The sequence below is a fragment of the Polypterus senegalus genome, chromosome 11 (assembly GCF_016835505.1).
Source record: "Polypterus senegalus isolate Bchr_013 chromosome 11, ASM1683550v1, whole genome shotgun sequence".
In the NCBI taxonomy this organism is placed as follows: Eukaryota; Metazoa; Chordata; class Cladistia; order Polypteriformes; family Polypteridae; genus Polypterus; species Polypterus senegalus.
Window position 1 is genome coordinate 50,938,643 of NC_053164.1, and position 25,234 is coordinate 50,963,876.

The following is a 25,234-nucleotide window of genomic DNA, read 5'->3' on the forward strand; positions in this document are numbered from 1 at the left end:
CAGTGGACAGAGACTGTTAACATTAACAGCATGTGTAGTGGGTTCACAAAAAATATTTACTATTTATTCCTTTTCTAAAACATGTTCAGTGCAGTACAACTTTTGACAAGCACCTCTGGATATTTTGCTAAGTCTAAATGCCTCCTTGGATGGTTAAAAATATGCTGTCAATATTTTAGTTTGTTGTTAGCAAAATTTGTTCAATATAAAGGTTCTGTATTTTGACTGCAACTGTCATGCAATGTGATTCCTTCTCCTCATTAGTTCCAACCCCTTGAAAACTATCACTTTATGGGGCCATGCAAACCTGTATTTATACTTGTGTGCACATTAAAATGTTTTTTAGTACAATGTACAATTTTCATGACAGTGAAATAGGTTATTCTTAGCGAGTCTACTGAAGTAATTGCAGTGGAAAATGTGGTTAACATCCACTCGTGCGTGGGAAAAAAATACCATCGAATACCGTGAAACCGGTATAATTTTGAAAAATACTGTGATATAGAATTTTGGTCATACCGTCCAGCACTACTTATGACACTGGATTACTGGTAATGGGGAGCACAAAGAGGTGGATTGAGCTTACCAAAGGATGTCTTTTGTACAAGCAACAAATGTAAAAATGGCTTGGTATATTAGCAACAGCCTTGGAAAGTGCTGAGATAAACTCATATGTCAAAAAAGAACACTGTGGCACCCTTTTAAATTATTTAATGTACATTTATAAGACTTTTTTACTCAATGTGACTTACTAGATCAGGAAAAATGAAAGAATATAAATATTGGTGCAACCAGACCACATGAAGTTTAAGTGATCTGATCAGGGTCACACAGCGAGTCTGAGGCCAGGACTGAACTAGCCAGCTTTAAGTATAAAGTCCTGTCCCCCTTCTCACTGTACCATAGTGTCTACATACAGGGTAGTCCAGATCTAATTATGCAGATCTAGATCGTCTGGATGACTTTGATTTATGCGGGGAGGATTCCAGTTCGGTGCAAAGACGATTCTTCATGTCATCACTTCGCACACTTCTCGATTCTCGGTCTAGGATTTTTTGGGTGATTTTCTATGTAATAAACTTAATAAGTTATAGCGTAATGAAAATTGCATAATTAGATCTGGACCATCCTATACTTTACTTTACAAGAAAGTAAAGCCATAATCAGTAAAACAGGTAAAAAGCAGGAACCAGCTATGGAAGGGATGGTAGTCTTTGTACACACACCCACCATCACAAAATCACTCAGGCTGTGTTTACATTACAAGAAGAAACTGGAAACACTGGAAGAAACTCATACAAGGTTAACAATGGTTTATCCAAAAAATACTAATAGTCACCTTAAACAAAGCTATTAATTTAATTATCTCAGTCTTTATTAATTATTTATCATGTAGGTGTTACAGTAGGCTGCATCAGCAAATAAATACAATAGGTGGTTTAATTCTGTGTTGAAAAATGAAAAAAATAGTTGATCACACATAAAATAAATTTTACCTTTTTCCTCAAAATGAAATTAAATATCACCTATTTCAATATTTGTGAGGTTAAACACAAAGTTTTTTTGTGTCTCTTATAAAGGTAGCAAGCCACAAAGCTTATACAACATAGCTGCCACTTCAGCGTTTGTACAATTGTAAAGCACTTTTGTGGGGTAGTCATTATTGAAAGGCCCTTTTACTAAATAAAGGTTGTGTCTGTTTTTAAAAATATATACTTTTTTTTAATTATATGTAATTCTCTATTTTTGGATGTACATAGGTCATTAAATATTTAAATAGCAAAAAAAACGGAAAGATTTGGTGAATGGTTAATAAGAGTCGATTGTCCAAACTCTGTACAAGTATCTCTGCAGAAGGAAGTCCACATTGCACACATCTTAGTTTAAAGATTTCTGCTGCACTCTTGCCTCATCTCTGCCCCCACAATTTCAATTTGCTTTTCATGAAGATTATGAACTGTAAAAAGTACCATCTGCTGTGCAATATAAAGATATCTGGCATGCATAATTTATATGTCATGAAAATGAAACGAAAGCAGAAATTACATTATTACTGTGAAAGAAATAACTCAATCTTCATATGTTTCTACTCCAGACAAACACACACTCTTTATGTTGTATAGTGCCTTCCTAGAGTAACAGCCAATCAAAGGTGCACAGAAATATGGTACAATTGTATGTGCATACAGTATTCTGAGGAGACAAGGGGTGAACTGGCAACATTTCAATATAAAGTCTGATGCCTTCTGCTCTAGAAGACAATTATGAATTTCAGCTCTTTGGTATAAGCTCTGGCTTAAAGTCAAAGGCAGGCCAGTCAGGTCAGGTTAAGGAGTCTGCACTGATATAGTGTTAATGGCAAATTTATCAGTTTAGTTCTACAACCAAGATTATTAATGTTTAAAAAAAAACAACTAAAAAAGCATTTCATTATTCAAAGTAAAATTGAATTAAAAGATGAGTGAAAAACAAAAACTAAATCGAAATTGAAATCACAAACTCAAAAACAAACTGGAAAAAAATTAAAATGGTGGAAAAGAAAACATGTTGTTTCTACTTCATAAATAAAGCAGTCGCCGGTAACCTACAGTTCATTGTCCTCTCTAACGTATGCCCAGTTTTTTAAGTTTCAGCGCACAACATTTTGCACTAGTGCGCAAAGAAATAAGCAAGGAAATCTGCTTTCACAACCCCTCCACCACCACCACCATCTTGTCTAAAGTATACAAAGGAGCAACAGCACAACAGCCCTTCTTTTTGAAATCAGTTCTTACAACTTGATCCCCAACCATTGTGAGATGTCCAGAGAGGACAAACCTAATGACCAAATATTTACAAGAAATAGCTTACTATTAAAGCAGAAAGTTCCAACATCTAATCTGGGATCAGTCTGTTGGATCCGATAGCAGCCCTAAAGTCAGCACATTTGTGTGAATTAAGACCAGCCTTAAGTTGACAGAATTTGTAAAAATTAGAATATTCTGAAAAATGTTTTATTCAGAATGGCATGCAAAGTGCAGCTGATTTGAAGAGGCATACTAGGAAATGCCACTTTCAATAAAACGCGCAAATAGAAACACAAACTGCTATGCAAAGCCTGTTAATTAATACAAACTGGAAAATAAAATGGAGAGCAACTTAGCCTCCTCATCAAATTTCACTTACAGTAAGGCTAAACATTTTATAATCCTTGTTTTCTGTTGTAGACATTTTAAGGTGGCAAAATGCTTTTTTGGTGTTGTTTCTGTCTTTTTTGACAACTTACCTTTTTGTATTTTGTATTTTGTATTTACCTCGGTTTGATTTCTGCCTTGTATTCAGTTTTCACTTGTAAGGGTTTTGTGGATCAGGCAAATTCAATCATGAATGAATACATGAATGTAACACATTATTTGTTAAAAAAATTAGGCACATTTTTGGCAGGTAGTCATTTCTGCAAGTCCAGGATGTGAAGAGGCAGGCAAAACTTGTTTTAGACTCAGAGTTGGGATATGTAATAATTTTAAATTTAAATTTTTAATTATCCATATGTATGTAATATACTATTAAAAAAAAGGTGCACCATTTTTTTGTAGCTTTCATTCATAAGGGGCATATAGTATATCTGTTCAGCTTCCTGAATGAATGAATCAATGGTTTCTGCCAGAATAGTTTTCATTAATGCATAAGCAAAATTTTTGCTTACACCAATCCAATCCTTAGAGGCAAAATTATTACAGTTGACTATCGGACTCATTTTTCACAAACTGACTACACAGCACATGTCTACATAGGCTAATGAGCATAAAAGTTGATAGCTATCTAGAATGAATATTGTGTTGAATATGGACACACAACAAAGAATTGGTGATGTATGGGATGGTATTGTCTGGCAGTTCTTGGAGTATGACACTGACAGTAACAAGGGGTAAGTACCTAATCAATGTAGACAGTCAGGTTTGTGTAGCTCAATTAAAGGGAAGAAATACATTTATAGTATAAATTCAGCAGATCTCTGATTATCTGAGGTAATGTGGATTGATGCTACCTCAGATAAATCAGATAAAACGGATGGCCACTGTAGTGCAGAGAGTGTGGGGCTGACACAGAGACAGATCAGCTGATGTCACAAGGGAAGCGTACTGCTCTCAGTGTTCAGAGACAGGCTCTGCACAGCTCATAGAGGGAACTCTCCATTTAGCTCACACCACAATGTGCTTGGTTTTTATCAAAGCACAAATCTGAGATGCTTCGTCCATGGGAATTCAGCTGCATTTCTACCTGTTCCAACTTCTTGATACTTTCTAGTTTCACTTGTAAGGATACACCATCATGTTTAGTTTTCATGCTAATTATGATATTCAAGATGATGACTTAATGACCTACAGAACTGTATAAACACAAAACTCCTAAATGAATAAAACAGTAGATCATGTGTAGACACTCAACGCTGGTGTCAACAGCAGAGGGTGAGAGGGGTGAGTCACACCCATATTCTCACAGTCTCCAGATCCTTTACCACTTGCTAGGTAAAGTAGAAGTTAAAAGTACAGTATTCACGGCAAAGCTTTTATGAATTATAAGAAAAGTAGAGTATTACACTTACAGGTTTGCCTCAATTAAAGCAGAACCTCAGTTATTTGGTGCATGAATAACCAAAGAGACTGAGGATTGTGATATGCTACTTTCAGACGAGAGAGAGAGAGAGGTTAGGAGCAGGCACTGATACAGCGTATTGCCACACCCACCACATGACAAACCAACTCAGTATCCCAAATTGGGACCCAAGTGTAGTCATGCAACAGGTGACACCTCAGCACCACACAAGTTCAGATGGAATGGAACCATTGTGAGGTTTTTTATGGTGGCTGAAGTGCCAATTCTGCCACTAACCCCCAGGTTTTTCCCGGCAGGTTGGAGGACCTATATGCAGGGGTGGATGCAGATTAACGTCATACTCAGGACGGATATGCTAATTTCAGACAAACCCACCAAAAAAGGTAAAATGAAAGGTTACATTTGTCAACTAACTTTTACTTCATGTCTGCAGAGAGCTTCTGTCTGTTCACATCAGTTGATCAAACTCAAAGAGAGCATACAAATATACCTATTTATTAAATCAGGAAAGTCTAGCGGGTTATGTGAATTATTCGCATTCATAAAGAAAGGTACTGTGAAGTACCTTACCTCAAATTTAAAAGTAAACAGTCTGCTGAGTGAACAGATGAGTGAGACTAATTTTACAAAAACATTCAGAAGATAACTTTATTGATATTTCTACAGTCCTAGTGCTTTGGAGGCATAGCACGCATTTCTTATTCTTAATCAGTGGTCTGTGCTTAAGCAAAAATGAAAACTAAACTGAAATGGTTCTCTCAACAACTAACTGAGGTGTGTCCCCAACAATAAAAACTAAAACATATATGTTCAAAACCTCAGAAAACTAAACTGAAACTTAAATGAAAATTAATTGATAGGTAATTAACTAATACGACCTTGCCTCCAATGCCCGTCTGTGGTAACACTTTTGTTGTAAAAAGCAGCACTCAAGCTCTGTGGCACAGCAGAGTGGTGCACTGGAGAAGTGGTCATTAGAGATGCCAGTTTGAGTACCAACAGGGTCTGCCAGCTCTTTCTTTGCGTAGTCTACACTTTCTTTGTCTAAGTGGGTGGTCTCCTCTCTATGTACTCCAGTCTTCCACCCACATCCCAAAGATGTGTGTTAACTGGTAATGTGTGAGTGAGTCTGCAAGTGTGTGAGTAATGGAGTTTGGTGTGGTGTTCAGTATAGACAGGTGCAGTTTCTTTCAGTATAAACATAAGAGCAAATATACATTTGATTTTGAGAAAGAAATACAAAATACACTTTTAATCTTCTATATTTATGTATTCTGTGGTGCCTTTTCTATATATAGTATAGTTTTCCCCTTTCCTATGGTGTGCTGATTCTACACTTTAAACCAATGCCATTTCTGCACATCGTTGCTTTAAACTGCTTTAAACTGGTATCACCACCTCCCCCATCCTCAACTTGGAGCTTACAAAATTAAACGTCAATGTCTGAAGACCTTTTCCCTACTATCACTTTTCAGCACTATGTCTGACACTTCTGCCCAACTGTCTTCAGAAAAAAGAAATGTCAGTTTCAAGATTTAAGAATTGTCTTGGGGCACAAAGAAGCTATTGTGCTCCAAATAAGCACACTGCAGCTTTGTTGGCAGAGGAGCCTAAATAGTTGGTGCCAACCTTCAGCATCTGCTGCAGGTGCTGTTGATCTCATCCTGTGAATCATGAATGCATTTGTTTAGTTGACACTGATGTGTTACAACATTTACAGTATACAGTAAAATTGATTACTTAAGTGGGCTGGTTTAGATTTTAGTTCTTTATCATTAGGAATAAAAACACATCTACTGCACCAGCAAAAATATATTTTAGAAAGACATAGAAACACTCACATATCTATCAGTTTTCGACTCAGCTTATTCAGTTCATGGTTGCAGGGAATTGGGCTATATTCCAGTAGAACTAGATACAGACAGGAACCAACCTTGAATGGGCCAGGACAAACACGCTTAAGCATTCACTCCCAATGGACTAATGTAGAGTTTAAACAAATACTAGTTCCATTAAATATGGTCATGGCTTCGGTGTTCCATGTTTAAATTTAGGCCTAGACCCCATTTTCAGGACTGATTCCTGCCTTGGACCCAGTTTTTATGGCATGGATCCCTACTGCCAATCACCCAAATTATGGATTAAGCATTATTTGAGGAGATTTTATTTTTTTGTATATCAAGATATCCTCTTGCTCACACCATCCACCCTCATGGCCATGTTAATTATATTGGGCTTATCAATGACACTGTATGACAAATAGCCTGACGAGTATAAGCTCTGAACTCAGCACCATCACTGGCATCAATACCTTACCACAAATGGCATTGAAGTGAAAGGCATTGTGAATATAAAAGAAGAAGGGGATAGATTTTATGACACATTAACATGGTTTGATTTATTTACCCTAGTGAAAAGTCACATGAGTTTCAAGAAGTTGCTCAACAATATACCTTTGTGACAACATTGGTTTGTAGGGCAAAGGCTGAACACCACAAGCTTTCAGAAGTACAGTCTGAGCAAGTTTTAGCTAGGGCTGTTAGATCTGACTCAAATGGAGCACTTTGCAGTCTGTCCTGCAGATTCCAAACAATGGGATGCAGGTTGTATTTTACTATGCAATTTATAAAACATGATGTTTGTTGTTAATAAATTACAGGAGATGAACAAGCTCTACATATTTTGTATAAGGCTCTACTTCATTTCAGGTACTAATTGTGAGAGGGGATACTATAGCAACAGTTTCATTTTTGTCACTAACTGTTACTTCTCTAAAACAGTTTCTTAAAGGATAGGATGGGACCCAAACACTGGGCTGTAGACATGTTTGTGATGGACCACCACATCATTGTGTAGTAAAATTAGCGGAGTTAGTCCAAGTGTGAATTCCATTGTGAATGTGATATACGGCCCTCTATTTATTGCACTATTTATTGTGGTCGTATGCAACCTGAGATGAAGCCTATTAACAACAACATTGGTACATCAGAGACAGTTTCAGCTTCTATAATAGGAAAATACAATAAATATTCCCCACAACAACAACGCCACCCCTCTCACAACCTGTGAAACAAACTGAGATGATGGTTAGCAAAGCCATGTATAATAACGGGAAGATAAAAGAGAATGACACAGACAGGCTTTTGAAGTGAAGGTGCTGCAGCACTAGATGGAAACAAATAAAAGGGGTGGCATAAGGATGTGATGTTTTTAGGGTGTTTTGGGGGTTTAGTTAATAAGTTGGGAGTACATATATTGCTGTGGCAGTGTTGTATGCTAAATGCACTTTCAGAAGCCATGAAAACCTATTATGCCCTATGCTGAATCCAAATTTGTAATAAAGGTGCAATAACAACAGAAAACACTGTAAGAACACTAGAAAATATTGCAAAGGGCAAGACAGGCTGAAAACTGGAGCCCTCTGCATTCAGTCTATAGGATTGAACATTTTAGACCAGACAATTTGCCAAATTCTTTATCAACAATGATGCTTGTCACTCGTATAAAATAAAAATACGTGACTCTGTTTTTTTGCATTTGAATATTTGATATTGATATGCTAAACAATTTGCAAACACAGTTAGCTGAAGGTATTATTAACTGTGCACTTATTTAAAAAAATGCTTTTAAAAAGTAATGCTATTTAGAACAATGTAAATAAACTGCACTGATTAATTAATTTTTGACTCCTTTACTTATCTAACTCAGTAAAATTCGGATGTCTGCAAGGAGAGAAACACAACATGTCATTGCTCTCCGGTGTCCTAAGTAAGTCAAGTGACTAAGTTAAAACTATTTTTCAAAAATCACAATATCCTTGTGCTGTTATTTCCCTCAGGATTACTAATGCTTACACTAATTATTTACTTTGACAGTGGTATACCTCACAAATAAATTTCCTGTTTTAATTACCGTTTATTAACAACCAGCAAAATACCCACGCTTTGCAGTGGAGAAGTAGTGTGTTAAAGAAGTTATGAAAAAGAAAAGAGAACATTTTAAAAATAACGTAACATGATTGTCAATGTAATTGTTTTGTGACTGTTATGAGTGTTGCTGTCATCAAGGATTTGATTATCATTATTTCTTTCAATCAGGTTCGTATTTGGAAGATGTGTTGTGTTCAAGTTACATTCCATGTTTGTCAACCGTTGTAAAGATATCAGATTTCATTCATCAATTCCTTTCTTACTGCATCAATAAACAGCTTGTCTTCCTCTTTATTTGAGACATCACACACTGCATGCACAGGTTTTTTTTTACACTGTCTTTCTTTAGCTGGACATTGACTTTTTCCACCGTGTGCTTTGTTTCCGCAGTAGCTGCACTTATGAATATGCTTGTATGCCTCACTCGCTTCATATTCTTTTGCTGCCTTCTCAATTGTGTAATGCTTTTTTGTTCAGCGCTCTTTGGAGCTCTTGCTTTTTGTCTGCGTACTGCGTTCACAGCCAGTTCACGTGAGCCGCTCGGACTACATGCATCGAAGGTTCTGAGCTGTGCTTGTGCTATCTTGTGCGATGTCCACGGCTTTATTTAATGTTAGCTAAGACCCGGCACTTAAAAGTTTCTCTCACAGTTTCGCTGAGTTTGTACCTAACACCACCCTGACCATCTCATCTTCGTTTCCATAAGCACAGCCCTAAACCTGCGAATATTTAGCGGTAGAGTGTTCCTATTGGATTGCCGCTGACGGATGGCCTTATATGGGCAGGCACTCAATTACATGGGAGGCGTGACGATGAGAGATGCAACTCCGCCTCACACGGCAACGGAGCTGCAGGCCATGGCCGGTATATATGTACTGTGAACCCGGCCCGGACACAGACAGGCGGACATGTTGTTTCTCAACCACCACACGTTTATTTACAATATTTACAAGTATCTAGTTGGTCACACAGACCCAGTTCAGTGCACAAACAAACCCCCAAACACAGTCTTGGCCACTCAATGCCTTTACTTCGGGCCGCCTCCACAGCTCTCCTGAGCTTTGTCCTTCCACCTCCCGACTCCAGCCTCGAATGAAGGGAGACGGCCCCTTTTATACAGGACCCGGATGAGCCACAGGTGTTCCCGGCATTCCTCCTCTAGCCACGCCCCAGCATGGGGGAAGTGCTGGCTGTCCTCCCAGCAGCTCTCCGAGTATCATCCAAAGTCTTCCCCCCAGCACTTCCTGGTGTGGCGGAAGAGCTGGGGCAACAGGTCCCCAAGGCATTGGGGCACCTCCTGGCGGTGACCACGGGCCCCTACAGGGTAGGGCTTCCATGCCATCGACCCGTGGCCCCCAGAACAACCCAGAAGGCAGCTCCCACGTGATCCAGGGTGGGCTCAGACCCACATCCGGTCCCTCATGGCGTCCCGGCCGGGTCATGGCCCTGGCATCCCTGACAGTACATAAGTAGGTTCCAGTTATGACTGTTACGGAATTTCGAAATGAAACCTGCCTAACTTTTGTAAATAAGCTGTAAGGAATGAGCCTGCCAAATTTCAGCCTTCTACCTACACGGGAAGTTGGAGAATTAGTGATGAGTGAGTGAGTGAGTCAGTCAGTCAGTGAGGGCTTTGCCTTTTATTAGTATAGATACATTCGCCTTTAATTTTTCACTTTTGGTAGTATTTATGTAAGAGACATGCATGAATGGAAACAAAAGCCTTTACTGTTTTTTGTTGCTTTTTTTTAAATCTGGCCATTGTTTTTTGTCTACAGTATACATTGCTCTGCTGTAATAATGGTAATAATCCTCTTCTTGGGTCCCGATGTGGTACTGATTTTCTTATTTGGGTCCTTAGATTAAAAAGTTAAAGAACCCCTGCTCTAAGTACCAAACCATCCTCTGTCTGTTCAGTCATTTAACTGTCCACTGTGGGTATGTTGATTTTTGCATAGCTTTCAGCTGTTTAAACCTGGATACAGCTGTAATGAATGGAGGAAGCAACATTTAAATATGTTTGTCTTTTTTAATTTTCTGCTTGCATCATAATGCACCCTGCGGCTGTTAGAGATACAAACGCAATTATTTCTAGACTTCATTTGGTGACACAGAAAAACAGCTCAGTGTTGACCTTCACTTAACAAGACAAAGAAATCTTTAGCATTTAAAGTGAAACTGAGCTTCTAAGAAAGCATATTACTAGCATCATTGCATTCATTTTTATGGGATGTTATGAATTAATAAATACATAATTTTATTAAATTATCTATTTATTTATTTTATTAATATTTGGATATCACAGAGTTGTAACATTCTCACCTAAGTAACATTATCTTGTAAATGGAATACCTGTAAGTCTCAACCCCACCCATATATGCAGCATTTCTAGATAATGAGATTCACTTATTGTCTTGAAAAATTAAAAAAATATCTTTTTCCCTAAATCAAGGCTTAAAATATAATTCATGGAACATCACATATTCAGAATTTTATGAGTCAGCCTTTTCCTAAGCAGAAGCAAAATATACTGCTAAAAAAATTAAAGGAAGACTTTTTAATCAGAGAGGAGCATCAAGTCAATGAAACTTCTGGGATATTGATCTGGTCAGTTAAGTAGCAGAGGGGGTTGTTAATCAGTTTCAGATGCTTGATGTCAATGAAATTAACAACAAGTGCACTAGAGGGGCAACAATGAGACAACCCCCAAAACAGTCAGTCAGTATCCAACCCACTACATCCTAACACAGGGTCAAGGGGGTCTGCTGGAGTCAATCTCAGCCAATCCCAGTGCGCCATCCCACTGCAAACCCCCAAAATAGAAACGGTGTAATAGTTGGAGGCCACTGACAGATCTGGGAGGAGATCCCCCAGGACACATTTAGAGCATGCCCTGACGTTGTCAGGCATGTGTACAAGCATGTGGGGGGCATACAAACTACTGAGTACAATTACAAGTTGCTGCAATTAATTTTTGGCAAAATGGATGTCTGCCACATCATTTTTTCACTTGGATTTTCGGGGTCTCTTTGAATTCAGCCCTCTTTAAGTTGGTAATTTTCATTTCCATCAAACGATGTGGCATCCTTTCATTCCTAACACATTACCCAGTCCGTATCAGTATATCTAGCATGTTTTTTCACTTTGAGATCTGATGTCTTTTCAAAGTGTTCATTTAATTTTTTTGAGAAGTTTATCTAAATATATAAATGATTTGGATAGGAATATAAGTAGCAAGTTGGTTAAGTTTGCAGACAATACCAAAATAGTTAGATTGGTGATAATCGGTTAAATCATTATAGAGGTACTTGGACAGCATACAGGCTTGGACTGGTTTGTGGCAGATTAAGTTTAATGTCAGTAAATGTAAAGCATTACACATAAGAAGTAAAAATGTTAGGTTTGAATACACAGTGGGAGGTCTGAAAATAGAGAGTACACCTTATGAGAAGGATTTAGGAGTTGTAGTGGACTCTACGCTGTCAACTTCCATACAGTGTTCAGATAGCCATTAAGAAGGCTAACAGAATGTTAAGTTTATACAGCATGGTATGTAGAGTACAAGTCCAAGGAGGTTATGTTCAAGCTTCAAAATGCAGTTGCGAGGCCTCATCCGGAGTACTGTGTGCAGTTTTGGTCTCTAGCCTACAAAAATCACATAGCAGCACTAGGAAAGGTCCAGAGAAGAGCAACTGTGCTCACTACAGGGGATGAATTATGAAGAAAGATTAAAAAAGATGAGCCTTTTCAGTTTAAGCAAAAGAAGATTAAGAGGAGACATGATTGAAGTGTTTAAAATTATGAAGGGAATTAGTACGGTGGTTCGAGACTGTTATTTTAAAATAAGTTCATCAAGAACATGGGGACGTGGTTGGAAACTTCTTCAGGGTAAATTCACACAAACATTAGGAAGTTTTTCTTTACATAGAGAACTACAGCCACTTGGAAGAAGCTACCAAGTAGTGTGGCAGACAGTATCACTTTGGGGACTTTCAAAACTAGACTTGATGTTTTTTTTAAAAGAATTAAGTGGATAGGAGTGGTGCTTTGTTGGGCTGAATGGCCTGTTCTCATCTAGATTATTTTATTGTTCTAAATGTTCATTGCCCAGGTGACCAATGCTTGCTTATCATTACCATTTTTATGAAAGGCTTGTTAGTATTCCAATAGGAACTTTAGGACTCAATATCCGCCCTTCGCAGTCTTCTGCTTGTCTTAAATAGTTACGTGGTACATTTCAGATTCTCATTCATTTAAAAGATAGTTGAGTAAAGAAATGAAAGGGTGCTATTTGGTAATAACAAAATATCACTAAGCTGTAAATATGCCTCACTAAACAGCACCTGAAAATCAGGTGTGTAATAAAGTAATAAAACAGTATTGTACTTGAATACTGTACCAGGTAAGCACAAGACCTAAAAAAATACCCAGCTGCTACACAACCACAGTAATCTGACAGCATAAAGTTCTAGCATAGAACCACAAGCAAATGACAGATACAGGTATGTACAGTATATTTCATATACAATCTTCCAAAACGTGAGCCAGCATGATTGAGGATTATGCAAGATGTTTTTCACTAAAATACCCACTCAGCCTCTCATTTTTTCATCCACTCACATAGGAAATTACAAACCAAAGACCATTTTACCCATCTGGTTACTTCAGTGGTTCTCCTGTTCAGTCCCAGGGCCCCTGTGGTTGAAGATTTTTATTCCAACCAATTTCACGATTGGTGTATCAGTCTTACTTTTAAATGATCACATTGTTTAGAGAGATATCCTTTACATTCTCTTATTCTAAGAAATTCCACAATATTTGTATTTTGCCAAAGCTCTGAATGCTTAGGCTTCTTTTGCCACAGTTTTTATAGAGTTTACTCCATTACTTATATCCAAAAGCCGACAACACTGAAAGTTAAAGGAGAGCAGTTTCAACAGTGCCATATTCACTTGTTTGATCATTTGTAAAAAATGTTTCATAATGAGCAGACATGTGAAAATGGCAGTGAAGTAATTGCCCTCCTTAAACTTCAATGCTTTTTACACTTGTGCCAGAATTGCTCATTGCTCATGTCAGCATTTGGATACAAAAAGGGAGCAAATTCCATAGAAAATGGTAAATTAAACAGAAAGCTAGAAAAGGTGGGTCTTGTTCAAAAATCGGATGCTTAATCTTAAAATTGTCCTTCCTGTTGTTTGTCTTAGACTGGCCTGCCCCTACTACAAACCCTGAACTTAAGGTTTGTGGGGGTAAGGCCAGGTACACCAAGGTCCCTAATCTTAAAATTTAGGTGAGGAGCCCAATCTTAAAATAGTGTAAGGGTGCCTATTCTTAAAGTAGAACCTTGCTGTATAATGGTGTCTGCTTTTTGAACAGGGTATGTAAGCACTTACTGCTTTGGCAATGAATGCACACATTTTTAAAATTTCTTCTAAATATTTCTTTTCATCATAACTAAACAATGAGGTCAATTAAAAGAAAAAATGATGCACTGAATTTTTTGTAATTAAAACCTGGAGCCATGGGGTTCCCCAAGGACTGAAAATTAAAACCACTGGGGTTTGCTAATAATTATCCCAAAATGGAGAGATTAACCACCTCCCGACTATTGCTTGTTTCCAAACCCAGTCTGGAGTTTCACCTCCTGTGGCTGATGTGGTCAAGCAATTATGGAAACCACAAGATTACAGATCCAGCCATCAAAACTGATTCACTGTGTAACTGCTGGTGCCCTCTCTGCCTAAACATTCCACTGTATATAAGTTTGTAAAGGTGCTACTTCAAATGAAAACACTTATTGGTCAAACTTATTTCTTAATAGCTGAGAAAATCTGAATTTTCAATGAGCTGCACATTGTAATCAGTTTGTTTCTGATAGAATAACGAGACAGCCCTTCACTAAGAATTATTTCACAAATGGGAGATTGCCTTTTTATATGCAGAAAGAGATTTGTTTTTAAGCATTTGTTCAGACTTTGCTCTCCTATTTCTGGATATTTTTAAGCAGCCACTTGAAAACAAGGACACACAGGTGCCAATGACACTGAATTAGCCTCCCCTCTGTTATTAGCACCTGCGCACGCTTATTGTTAACTGGATACTTAATAAGCTATTTAGAAACAATTGAGGTGGAAGAAATCTTAATAAGCAAGTAAACTGAAAGTCAAAAAAGGAAGAACCGAAATCTCTGGGATAAACTGTTTGAACCTATTGCAAAAGCAGAAAGCAAAACAGCAGCATTGTAATGGCTACAACTCACCAGATAAAATACTGTACTTAGCTTATGTGTCTGGGAGATTAATATTTATGGGTGTGTACATATTTCTTGAGAAGCATAATGACATAATGGTTTAGCACTGCTACTTAATATACTCACAAAAATAGGGTCTAATCGCAGCTTGGTCCTCAGCACAAATATATCTTCTGTCCAGGGCATTTGTAACGCATTCTTCTTCAGAAAAGCACACAGTAAGAATTAAACACCTTATTCCGAGTATCACTTTCCTCTCTGCTCCCTTTTGGAAAATGGTGCAGGACCATTAGCACTTGCACAATTAAACTGAGGGATAGTTTTTACCCTCAGGCTACTCAATGGCCACCCATATGGAGAACTGCAGTATTTGTTGTACATACCAAACTGTGTTCATTTTAAAATACTTTGCTGTATTTATAGTTGGTCTCTGTACTTATGCTACTGCAACCAGTCGGTGGGAGGCATACAAGTCAATTTCATTGAACTACTTCCACTTAACAATATGTTTAAATGTAATGTTGTTCTCCAACATTTCAAAGATACTCAGATAAGGCTGAAAAAACAGAGAGGAAAGCTGTTAGGATTTCACTGCTTTTTTTCAGGAACTGTGCTGGAGGGATGGCAAACCATTCCTAAATATGATATATTGACATTTTGGAGGTAGCTATTGTTTAGTTTTGTATATTGCATCAAATCATAAACATCATGATGAAGAAATTTGCCTTTTCATCTGTAGTTGGTTCTAACTGACAATTTCTTTCCCACCTACTTCCACACCAACATCATCTTATCCATTGTTCTTCATAAAACAACATTACGTTGAGCAGTCTCCCAATTTGCCTCATCCTGCTTTCAAAACCACAGAAGTCACTTCTTTGATCCATGGTAGGCAATATGAATACTGGGTCAGTCCAGCATTTTCATACATGACTTTTTGAATGACGGGATGTTAATTGCTTAATTAATTTCATACCATTTATATTTTATACATTTATAAAAATTGCACAGTAAAGATTATATCTGGGCTTCTGCAATGTCTTATGTTTTAGCCAGGTTTCCTCCACTGGCTGGGGTTCAAATTTCTTTTTTATATCTCTTTTGTTCATTCTGGATTGTTTTGTTTATGTTAATATTGTTGATCATTTAGTTTGTATGTATCTATGTATTTTTTGCTATGTTCTGGGTTTCTTGTTGGTGGTTCCCCAAGAGGCGAGGCCACCTGCTGTTTCCGATAGGGGGCGATATAGCTCTCTAGTTGGAATAAGTTCTTTTGTAATTGCGACATTTTAAGTAATCGAAAACTATATAGATATGATATTAAAAGGCGATAACCTCCCATAGTGATACGGCGGTAAAAGTCACATAAGAGAAAATAACAGCTTTCTTTACTGACGATTTACGCAGCATTACAGATGGGAAGCAGTCTGCCATTTTCCGTCACTGCGCTAGAAGGCTTTTCAGGATGGATGACGATATCACCCATCCGTCCGTCGGCTTCAAAGTGTTTGGCTGCTGTCCAAGTCTTTTTATACAGTCTTCTCCACGTGCAGGCCCTTACTTAGGTTCCAAACAAGGGAAGGAGAAGATTCCATTTCATCTCTAACATACAGAAATAGTACAATGCCTATTTTCATAGTTGTACCTTCTCTCTTCAAATGCTTACCTAGCAGTTCTAAATGCTGAGAGCCCCTGTGTTCTAACTTTGGCCTGGCCTGTACATATGAGTGGATTTATAAAATAATTTTTGTACAAAGCACAGTGACATTAAACTTACATTCTTATTACACCTACCTATCACTGTCAAGTGGCTGCACTCAGCACTATAAAGTTGGGAAAACAAGCAGCCCCTTGCTGTTCATTGAATATGCTGGAGTTGGTGAGTTCTTTGGTGATTTATTGCTCCATTTTGATTACTGATTTGATAGCTTTTGACCTCTGTGCTCTATTTTTTAATAATTTTTCGGATTTTTGTACTGGGACTTGTTTTGAGATTGCCTATCTGGCATCTTCTGCTATGTCTTTCTTCTAACATGTAGCTTTTTGTTAAGAAGAACATTTTATTGTGAAATAAATGTTTTATTTATAAAGATCCCATGTTTTCCGTTTCTTAACTAGCCAGGGTTTTATGGTCCTAAGCGCCCCATACCACCACCACCTCCACACAAGGAATTTCTAAGGTATTTTGGAGCTCTATTTGCTTTCCTCAAAGTCCTAACACCATTTTGGTATGTCTGGAGCCCTACACAATGTGAACACTGATAGCTGAATTTAATGGAACACTGCTAGTTTAGGTTCGCTTTCCATGGAGGGGAAGCAGGTGTCATCAGTCTGTAAAGCTATTAGGAAAACAACATCGGAAATATTAAAGGCAAAGACTCGATAAACAAAATCTGTTTATCTCCTCCAGTTTTGTTTTGTGTACCATTACTGCCACTTGGGTTTCTTGGCTGGATCTTCTTCTATGTAGAATCTGCATGCTCTTCCAGGTTTAAACTGATCTCTAAAGAGTGAATGGAGGTGAAATTATTTAAACCCTGAACAGGATTCAGTGGGCTTTAAAGTTATTTAAAACTAATATTACTGCAGTTAATGCGACTGATGGCTAAATATCAAAGATATTAGATATCAAAGATAGTGATGATTTAATTGATCATATAAAAAAATGAACACTCCATCACGTACACTGTCAAGTTTACTTGTTTCTCCAAGCATAAAGAATAATAAAGAAAAAGCAGGGCGGAGGAGAATGGCGGCAGTTAGAAGCTAACAAATCAAGAGCTGCATCACATTAAATGTTAAGCTAAACATAAATATGTAAATTTAAATAATTTATTCTAAAGTGGGTCTGCAGCTTCATTACAAATCAGCAGCAGCCCATTAATACAAACTGCCCTTCAAAGCCACATCAGATGGTGGTTTCATACCCAGGTGCCGCCACTCCTGCCAGGCAGCTCTGCAGCTCAGCCCCTGTTCAACCTCTTATCTCTCCTCATAATCGCCTGGCACAGGAAAGAGGTTTCCTTTTCAGAGAACAGTTCGTAGATTATGAAGATGTCTCACAGCTGAAAAGAGATGAAAAAGACAAAACAGGAGGCTGAGGCGGAAGGAGACCACTTGAGAGTCAGGTCTGAGCAGCAAGACAGCAAAGGCAGATTCACAAAATCTGAAGTTGTAAATTTCAGTGTGAAAGGAAGCTATGGCTGTCATCTTTTTTATCAACCCCCAATCAACAGAGTTTAAAAAAAAAGAAAAAAAAGATGAGAAAATACAATGCCACACTGAAAGGGTGTGATGAGGTCTGAGTCTATTTTTACTGAAAAAGCCAGCAAATGTGATAAAAATAAATTGTGATAAAGTACAGAAAGAGAGGCATTAAAAGAAAATGAAACACACTGCTTCACACAGGCTGTAGTTTTTGTGGTCATTTTAAATTTATTTTAATACCACTTACAGATCATGGAGAATAGAGTATACCCACAACTGTCAGTGCACTGTGGTTAAAGTGTTAAAATATAAAGAATGAGAAAAATAAATTGAATTGTCTGAATCACACACCACACGGATGATTGAATCTCCGCAGCTTCGCTTAGCAGGTCAAAGTCTCCTTTCACCCCTTTTTCCAACTCTTTAATTTTACACATTCATCAGACTTCTTTCCTTACCATGGATAAATGTGACAGTGTTAATACAAGGTTCAACAGCAACATCCATCCTACTGCAAGTTCAGGGTGACAAGGGCCAAAGCACATTGCAGCAGCATCAGGAACATCACAGGAATTAGCTTTGACGTTCAACAAAAAACAGTAAATAGTGTCTGGGCAGAGCGCCAAAACATTGCCCTACAAAGAATGCAGATAAATAAATAATATATAGTACTGAAAGTCTGGCCACAGTATTGCATAATGTGTTAGAGTTTAAAAAACAGATCAAAACTAAAAAAACACGCCATTTTATGTTGGCATGCTCATTAGTCCTACAGCTTCACAGCTCCACATGGTTCAGATTCCAGCCAACACAAGAGCTGGGTTTGTATGTTCTACCTACTGTATGTCCACTACCACATGTCTCCAGGTATTCCAACTTCCTCCTGCTGTCCAAAGATGTGCAGGATAAGCTGACTGAAGGCTATCCATAGGCTCAGTAATATCAGGGAATGGCATTCCTATCCACATTTGATTCATAATGCTGGGATAGGCTCCCTTTTAAACCTGCCCTGTAATCTCGGAAAACATATTTTGTAATTTTTATTTTCCTACAAATGCTGCAAAAGTGGCATACTGATTAATGATGCTGCCCTACATCTTCCATGAACCGGGTTCATTGACCCAAAGATTCTCTGTTTCGAAAACACAAGTTTTCTCTAGTTACTCTCTTGATTCCTGTGACATCTCAAAGACAGCGCAATGACAACTTTAAAAAAAAACTGGATGTCCATACTTCACAACTTGATCATTCACAGTATGAAAATGCTACACTGTACGAATGGAGGATACTGGAAAGCCATATCAAGTTATATACTGTCATGTTTTCTTGATGAAGTGAGTATAAATCAGCCGTCCTGTCCACTTAAGTGGCACTGCTCTATGGTAACATTGCTGTTTCCCCCCATGAGTATCTCTTTCTCACTTTCCCCTTCACTGGTGTACCTGTTCCTGCCCCTATGGTACTCACTGTCCCCTTGTGTTGTGCTTTTAGCTGCACTGACATGTCTGCACTACCACTGCAGGTTTTTCATCCTTTCCTTGGGCCTCGCTCAGCCCTGTCTCTGTTCTTTGCTCCTTTCTTCCCATCAAACCTAGTGCCAACTAGGACACCAATTTATTATGTACCGTAACAAATTTATCAATTGGTAAATGCTTTAGAAGAAAACATATGAATAGTGAAAGTGTTCCTATAAAGAGTAACAATACTTCTTGAAACAATAAAATTCCATACAACTAGAAACTGGTGTCATAGAAAAGACTCACTGTATTCTTTGGGGTTTAAAGAATGTCTTGATACAGTACATGATGATTTAGAAATGGCCGACTTGTTAGTTAGAATGAAAAATAACTATTGTCGGCTCTTTCAGGGTGTGCTATTTTGAGCATTACTGCAAATGATATTTTTTCTTTTTACTTATTTCTAATTAATAATCCACAATAATGATTGGAGGCCTGGTCCCAGAGGTTTATTTTCTTTGACCTCATTGCAGGTTGTAGTTTTGTTTTACTCTCCACTGTGATGCAGGTTCAAGGGACTTGGAAAGCATCCAGGCTGGAGCAGATTTGAATCAAATGAAATTTAATGCAAGTAAAAGTTAAATATAACAAGTAGGAAGTAAAAATGTTAGATCTGAATACAAATTGGAAGGTCTGAAACTTGAAAGTACACCTTATGAGAAGGACCCTGGAGTCATTGTTGACTCTTTACTGTCTATATCCACATGTTGTACAGAAGTGATCAAGAAATGTAAAAGGATGTTAGGTTATATATCATGAGGTGTGGAGTATAAGCCAAGGGAGGTTAACACATTAGTAAGGCCTCACCTGGTGTTCTCATTTTTGGTCTCCATTATTACGAAAAAGGCATAGCAGCGATGCAAAAGTCCAGAGAAAAGCAACTAGGCTGATTCTGGGAGTAAAAGTTATGAGCTATAAGGAAAGACTAAAGGAGATTAATCTTTTCAGTTTCCACAAAAAAAGATAAAGAGGGGACATGATTGAAGTTTTTAAAAATATGAGGAATTAGTACAATAGATACCTTTTTTTAATAAATTCCATAACAAGATCATAGGGACACAGTTGAAAACTTGAAAAGTTTAAAAAGTGTTTCTTCACACAGAACCACAGATTCATGGAATAAATTACCAAGTAGTATTATGAAGAGTAGGACTTTAGGGTCCTTCAAATCTTGACTTAATGTTATTTTGGACAATCAATGTAAAGAAGTCTGACAAGCTTTTTTGGCTGAATGACCTCTTCTCGTCATGACTTTTCAAATATTCTAATATGTCAGTCTTGTTATTAGCTAGTAATAAATGCAGATGTGATGATTTGGAAGGTCATAGCATTCCAGGTTATTCCTAGCCCAGCTTCATGGATCTTTATCATGCTGGAAAAGCGCATCTGCAGATGGGTATACTGCCAGCATGAAGGGTGGGTCTTGAGCAACACCAATGTTCAGATATCCTGTGACATTGCTCTATTCATTATCAAGGGACACAATGTGTGTCATAACCGTACAGTACTGATAGATCCATGGAATATTTTCTATATACTGGTTCTCCCATCACTGTGTATCATCAGAAAAGGACAGACATTATCTTTCCATTTGTCCAGTGTTTGCATTCCTTCGTTCAGTTTAACTTCTCCTTCTTGTTTTTCCAAAACAGCAATGGAAGCGATCTGGATCATCAACTACTATATAAAATCCAGAGCAGCATATGACTAGTCTTTCATTCTGATACGACTCTTTGGGTACCACTGTTGTACTCAGTTGTTGGGACTGAAAGGTTGTGGCCTATCAGCTACACTTCTTATCACTTCTGCCTCTCTATTTTTCTTTCAACAATGGTCTAGTTCTTACCCGAGTACTGCAACTTAGTGTTACACACAATTCATGTTTAAAAGCCTGTCATACAGTATCTGCTAAGTAAAACAATCATAGTATGTAGGCATGCGTGCTAGCTCAATTTGGTAACTGTAAGTTGGCTGTGTCTGAATCACTGTAAGTTTGTTATCCGATACATTGGCGTTCTGTCCAGAGTTGGTCCGTGCTTTTTCAGCCATTTTTTTCTCTTATTCTGGCTCCCCACTACTGTAAATTGAGCAAGCAGGCCAGAAAATAGATGGTTACTGTAGGAAGCCTCCACCCAAATAAAGCATGTACAACATACACAACTTTGACAGGCTTGTATTAAAATGGTTTTAGGATACACAAGTGTCTTCAATTTAGTACTAGTTCTGCTCCTCTCTTACAGGATGGCTGACAGGTTCATAGTGCATATGAAATGACCCATTTTACAGGATCTGCCATATAACTTCCATTAGCCCAGATTATAAAGTGGCAGAATAAATATTTCAGTGTCTTCTTTTTTAATTCAACTTTAAATCACTGAACAAAAAAGAAAGAAAAAAACTTGTACAAAGCTTGCCCTTTTTTTCTCCGCCACTATCCTTTCCTATTGGGCTTACTTTCTACTAATTGATCAACTCAGAAGGTAACCCCTTTTTTTATATTGAGATATTTTTTATTAATTGCCTTCTCATTTTCATAATTTATTGAACCCACAGAGCGAACAGAAGCTTACAGTATTCAATTCAGTTTATTATTCCATAACAGTCTTTATTGAAGACAGACTCGGGGCACTTAGACAGATTTCCAAGTACAAAACAGTAACAAAAAAAGTACATAGCTATATTGCACTAGCGGATATAACCATAAATACTGAAAGAATGAGTAAAAGAAAGATACTTAATATGTGTCTAAAATGCAATTGAAATCATGTCAGAAGAAGATCAGAAGCTTGTGAGGCGGAAGACCAGTCTACAGTAGAGCTCACTGTCACACACAAAAGACCTTGAATTTTTATCAGTACACCATAGAAAACCTCCTTGCATCAAAGAATCACCATGTAACACTAACATGCGGGACAAATAGAATGTTGGCATCTGCCCAAACGTCATAAAACGTATATCTGAATTACCAGCAGCTTCTGAGATAATGATACAATGATAAGGCCTGTGCCATATTGCACAAACTGTTCTCACCTTTGTGGTCTCGTAGGTAATGCAAGCTAGAAGACTCAAAAATGATTTTTTTCCCCCTACACTGTACATGTCACAAATAACTGAGATACTCCAATTGCCTGACTGCTACTTATTAAGCCCAGATCTTTCAAATATTAAATACTTACTACATTTTGCACACTTCTGTAGAGCACTTTTCTGAGCTACAGTATACGATACATAATTTTTTTACTGGAAGAAGAAAGACTCATATTGCAATATGGCAGAACAAAGGTAGTTTAATGAAATAATAATAATATAATGAAATATGGAAGGAAAGTCAAAGAAAGTTTTTTCAAGTTGGGAACTGAACTGGGGTCCAAGTGCAGTTAGGTAGCAATATCACTTGTGTGATACTCTAATGCCCTCATAGTTATCTAAAGCTAAATAAACATGGAAGTTCCTTAAAATCATTTTTAAATGATGCACTGACAAATTTGATATTTCTATTCTTATTTTTACTTCTGTCTCAAACTATATTCTGCTTAAAAACGTTTTGGTTCTGATTCCCACTGAACCTTTTGAATCATTCATTATGCGTCCTTAAGGCCAATTCACTATTTATTCTTTCTACTCTGGCTGTAGGAAAGAGGAGAGAATTTTTAACCCAGGTAATTAATGATCAATTTTGCTACTGGCAATGCTGGTAATGAATTAAGTAATTTGGAAAGGATACTACTTTATTTTCCTTACCTTTCTCTGTAGGAGGTGGTATCTGGCCTTTAGACATTTATCAACGTATTTATTTATTTTTTAAATTTATTGATAAGCACAAGGATTATAGAAATATGATAACTGACAACATATAGTACATTGACATATAAAACAGGATGTAAGACAGGCAAGACAGACAAACATTTAACACAGAAAAGGATGGTTATTTACTTGCTAAACAGAATTATAATTTATTATGTAGTAGATAAAGAGTTTTTACAATACTGAGTCTTTAAGGATAATGTCAATTTTTGCGTGGAGGTGTTACTGTTTTTGTTTCTCCAGGTTCAAGTGGAGAATTCTTCTTGTATTGGAGTTCACTTTCTCTTTGTGACATAGTCATTTGTTCCTTGGGTGTTGTGCTTGTCTCAGTTAGGCTGTTTGCTGTATCTTCTGCAACTCCACAGATAAAAATATTACTGTTTCTGGCAAAAGAGTTCAGATGCTGAAGTTCCCTTCCTGAAGTAATGGCTACTTCTTAGTCTTCTCAGTCTGGGCTCAGTCACTGGCACATAGTTTGGAGAGTGGTTCATCAGTTTTATTGGCTTCAGAGGGTGCAAGCTTGAAAAGAGATGAATGCAGGTAGTTTCAAAGGAAGGTGTAGCAGCTGGTGATCGGTCACTTCTAGTTATAGATCATTTGCCTGCTCAAAGGCATATTATTTTGTAAATTAAAGCTACCACTTGTTGAATTACAACTCTTTGTTCAAACTTGGGTTTCTATTTGGGCACCTTCATTTCTGAAGGAGTCTTCAGAGATGTCAGTTTAACTCATATTTACACCTTTGTTATCAGATTAAGTATATATATGTCTAAATATTTAAATATGTTACCAGCTGATGTTTAACCATTTTCTTACAAATGTAGGTTGGGAGTGAAGCTGGATTTCTGCATCCTTGTTAAATTTGCTGTCTTAACAGGCCGAGTGTGCCTCTGAAAGCCTAGCAGAACGGACAATGCTCATTTTGTCCCACACTGCTTATTCAAATCCTCTTACAAGTTACCTCCTGTTACTAATGTAAGGTTGAAGAATCCACTCCTCACTAATTGAACCATTAAATGACAACCACACTTCTGTCAAGATCCTCAATTACCAGTTTTTTCAGAAACAAATTGTTTACCAGATGTATCAATATAGAATTATTCCACGGTCTTTTAGCTATTTTGAGCATACTTCCCCTCAGCACATCATCCTTTGGCTTTATGTACTGTATACAGTTTGTCATCTTCTCTGCTCAACATTTGATTTCCTCATCAGCCTGAAGTGTTTTTCCTCCTATACACATCTATCCACTCTCTTTCTTCCTATCACAGTACAGTTTTCTTTTTGGGCTCCTTGGCACCCAAACATCAGATTGCCCATATGTGAAAAACCTGACATTTTGATAGCGCAACAGTGGTGTACCTCACTAATGTACATGGAGGCCACTGCAGAAATGATTAATATTGCATCAGTCACAACAACTAAAATTATTGTAACAGCATACTCAGATATTAAGGGCAAACTATGCCTTACTTTTTAATGCGGATTGGTACTTCAGTCAACCTTTAGGGGTATAGTCCAGCATCTAATACTGAGTATGACCCACTTACTATCAGAACAGCCTAAACTTAGAGACATTCAATGGATATTGAGTCAGTAGCATTACATGCTTCCAGCAGAACTTTCAGCCACACATTCAACTTGTGAAACTCTATTGCATGGAGATCTGGAGAAGGACACTAGAGTAGACTGGAGTCACTATCATGTTTGTGGAACCAGCTTGATATTACAGTATGTGATACATAATTCTCTTGGAAATATGCACTGGAAAAAGAATAGAGTATGGGCAACAAGAGATGGACATCTTAAGTACACCACAGCTTTCAAGTGACACCCAATAGTTGTTAATGGACCTCATTTGTGGTAAGAAAATATTCCCTACATCATAACACTACCACCACTAAACTGAACAGGTGACACAAGTATTG

The 25,234-nt window shown here is 37.6% G+C and overlaps 1 protein-coding gene across 3 annotated transcripts in view; it reads right to left on the minus strand.

Annotated features, from left to right (window-relative positions):
- The window catches only part of rnf122 (ring finger protein 122), a 113,842-nt gene that overhangs the window by 47,647 nt on the left and 40,961 nt on the right, over positions 1–25,234 (minus strand). The window contains exon 2 of one of the 3 annotated variants that reach the window (XM_039768593.1): positions 17,706–17,843. The exons of the other annotated variants lie outside the window; for them this stretch is intronic. The gene's annotated coding sequence lies outside the window, so the exon portion shown is untranslated. The remainder of the gene's footprint in view (positions 1–17,705; positions 17,844–25,234) is intronic. 3 annotated transcript variants of the gene reach the window in all.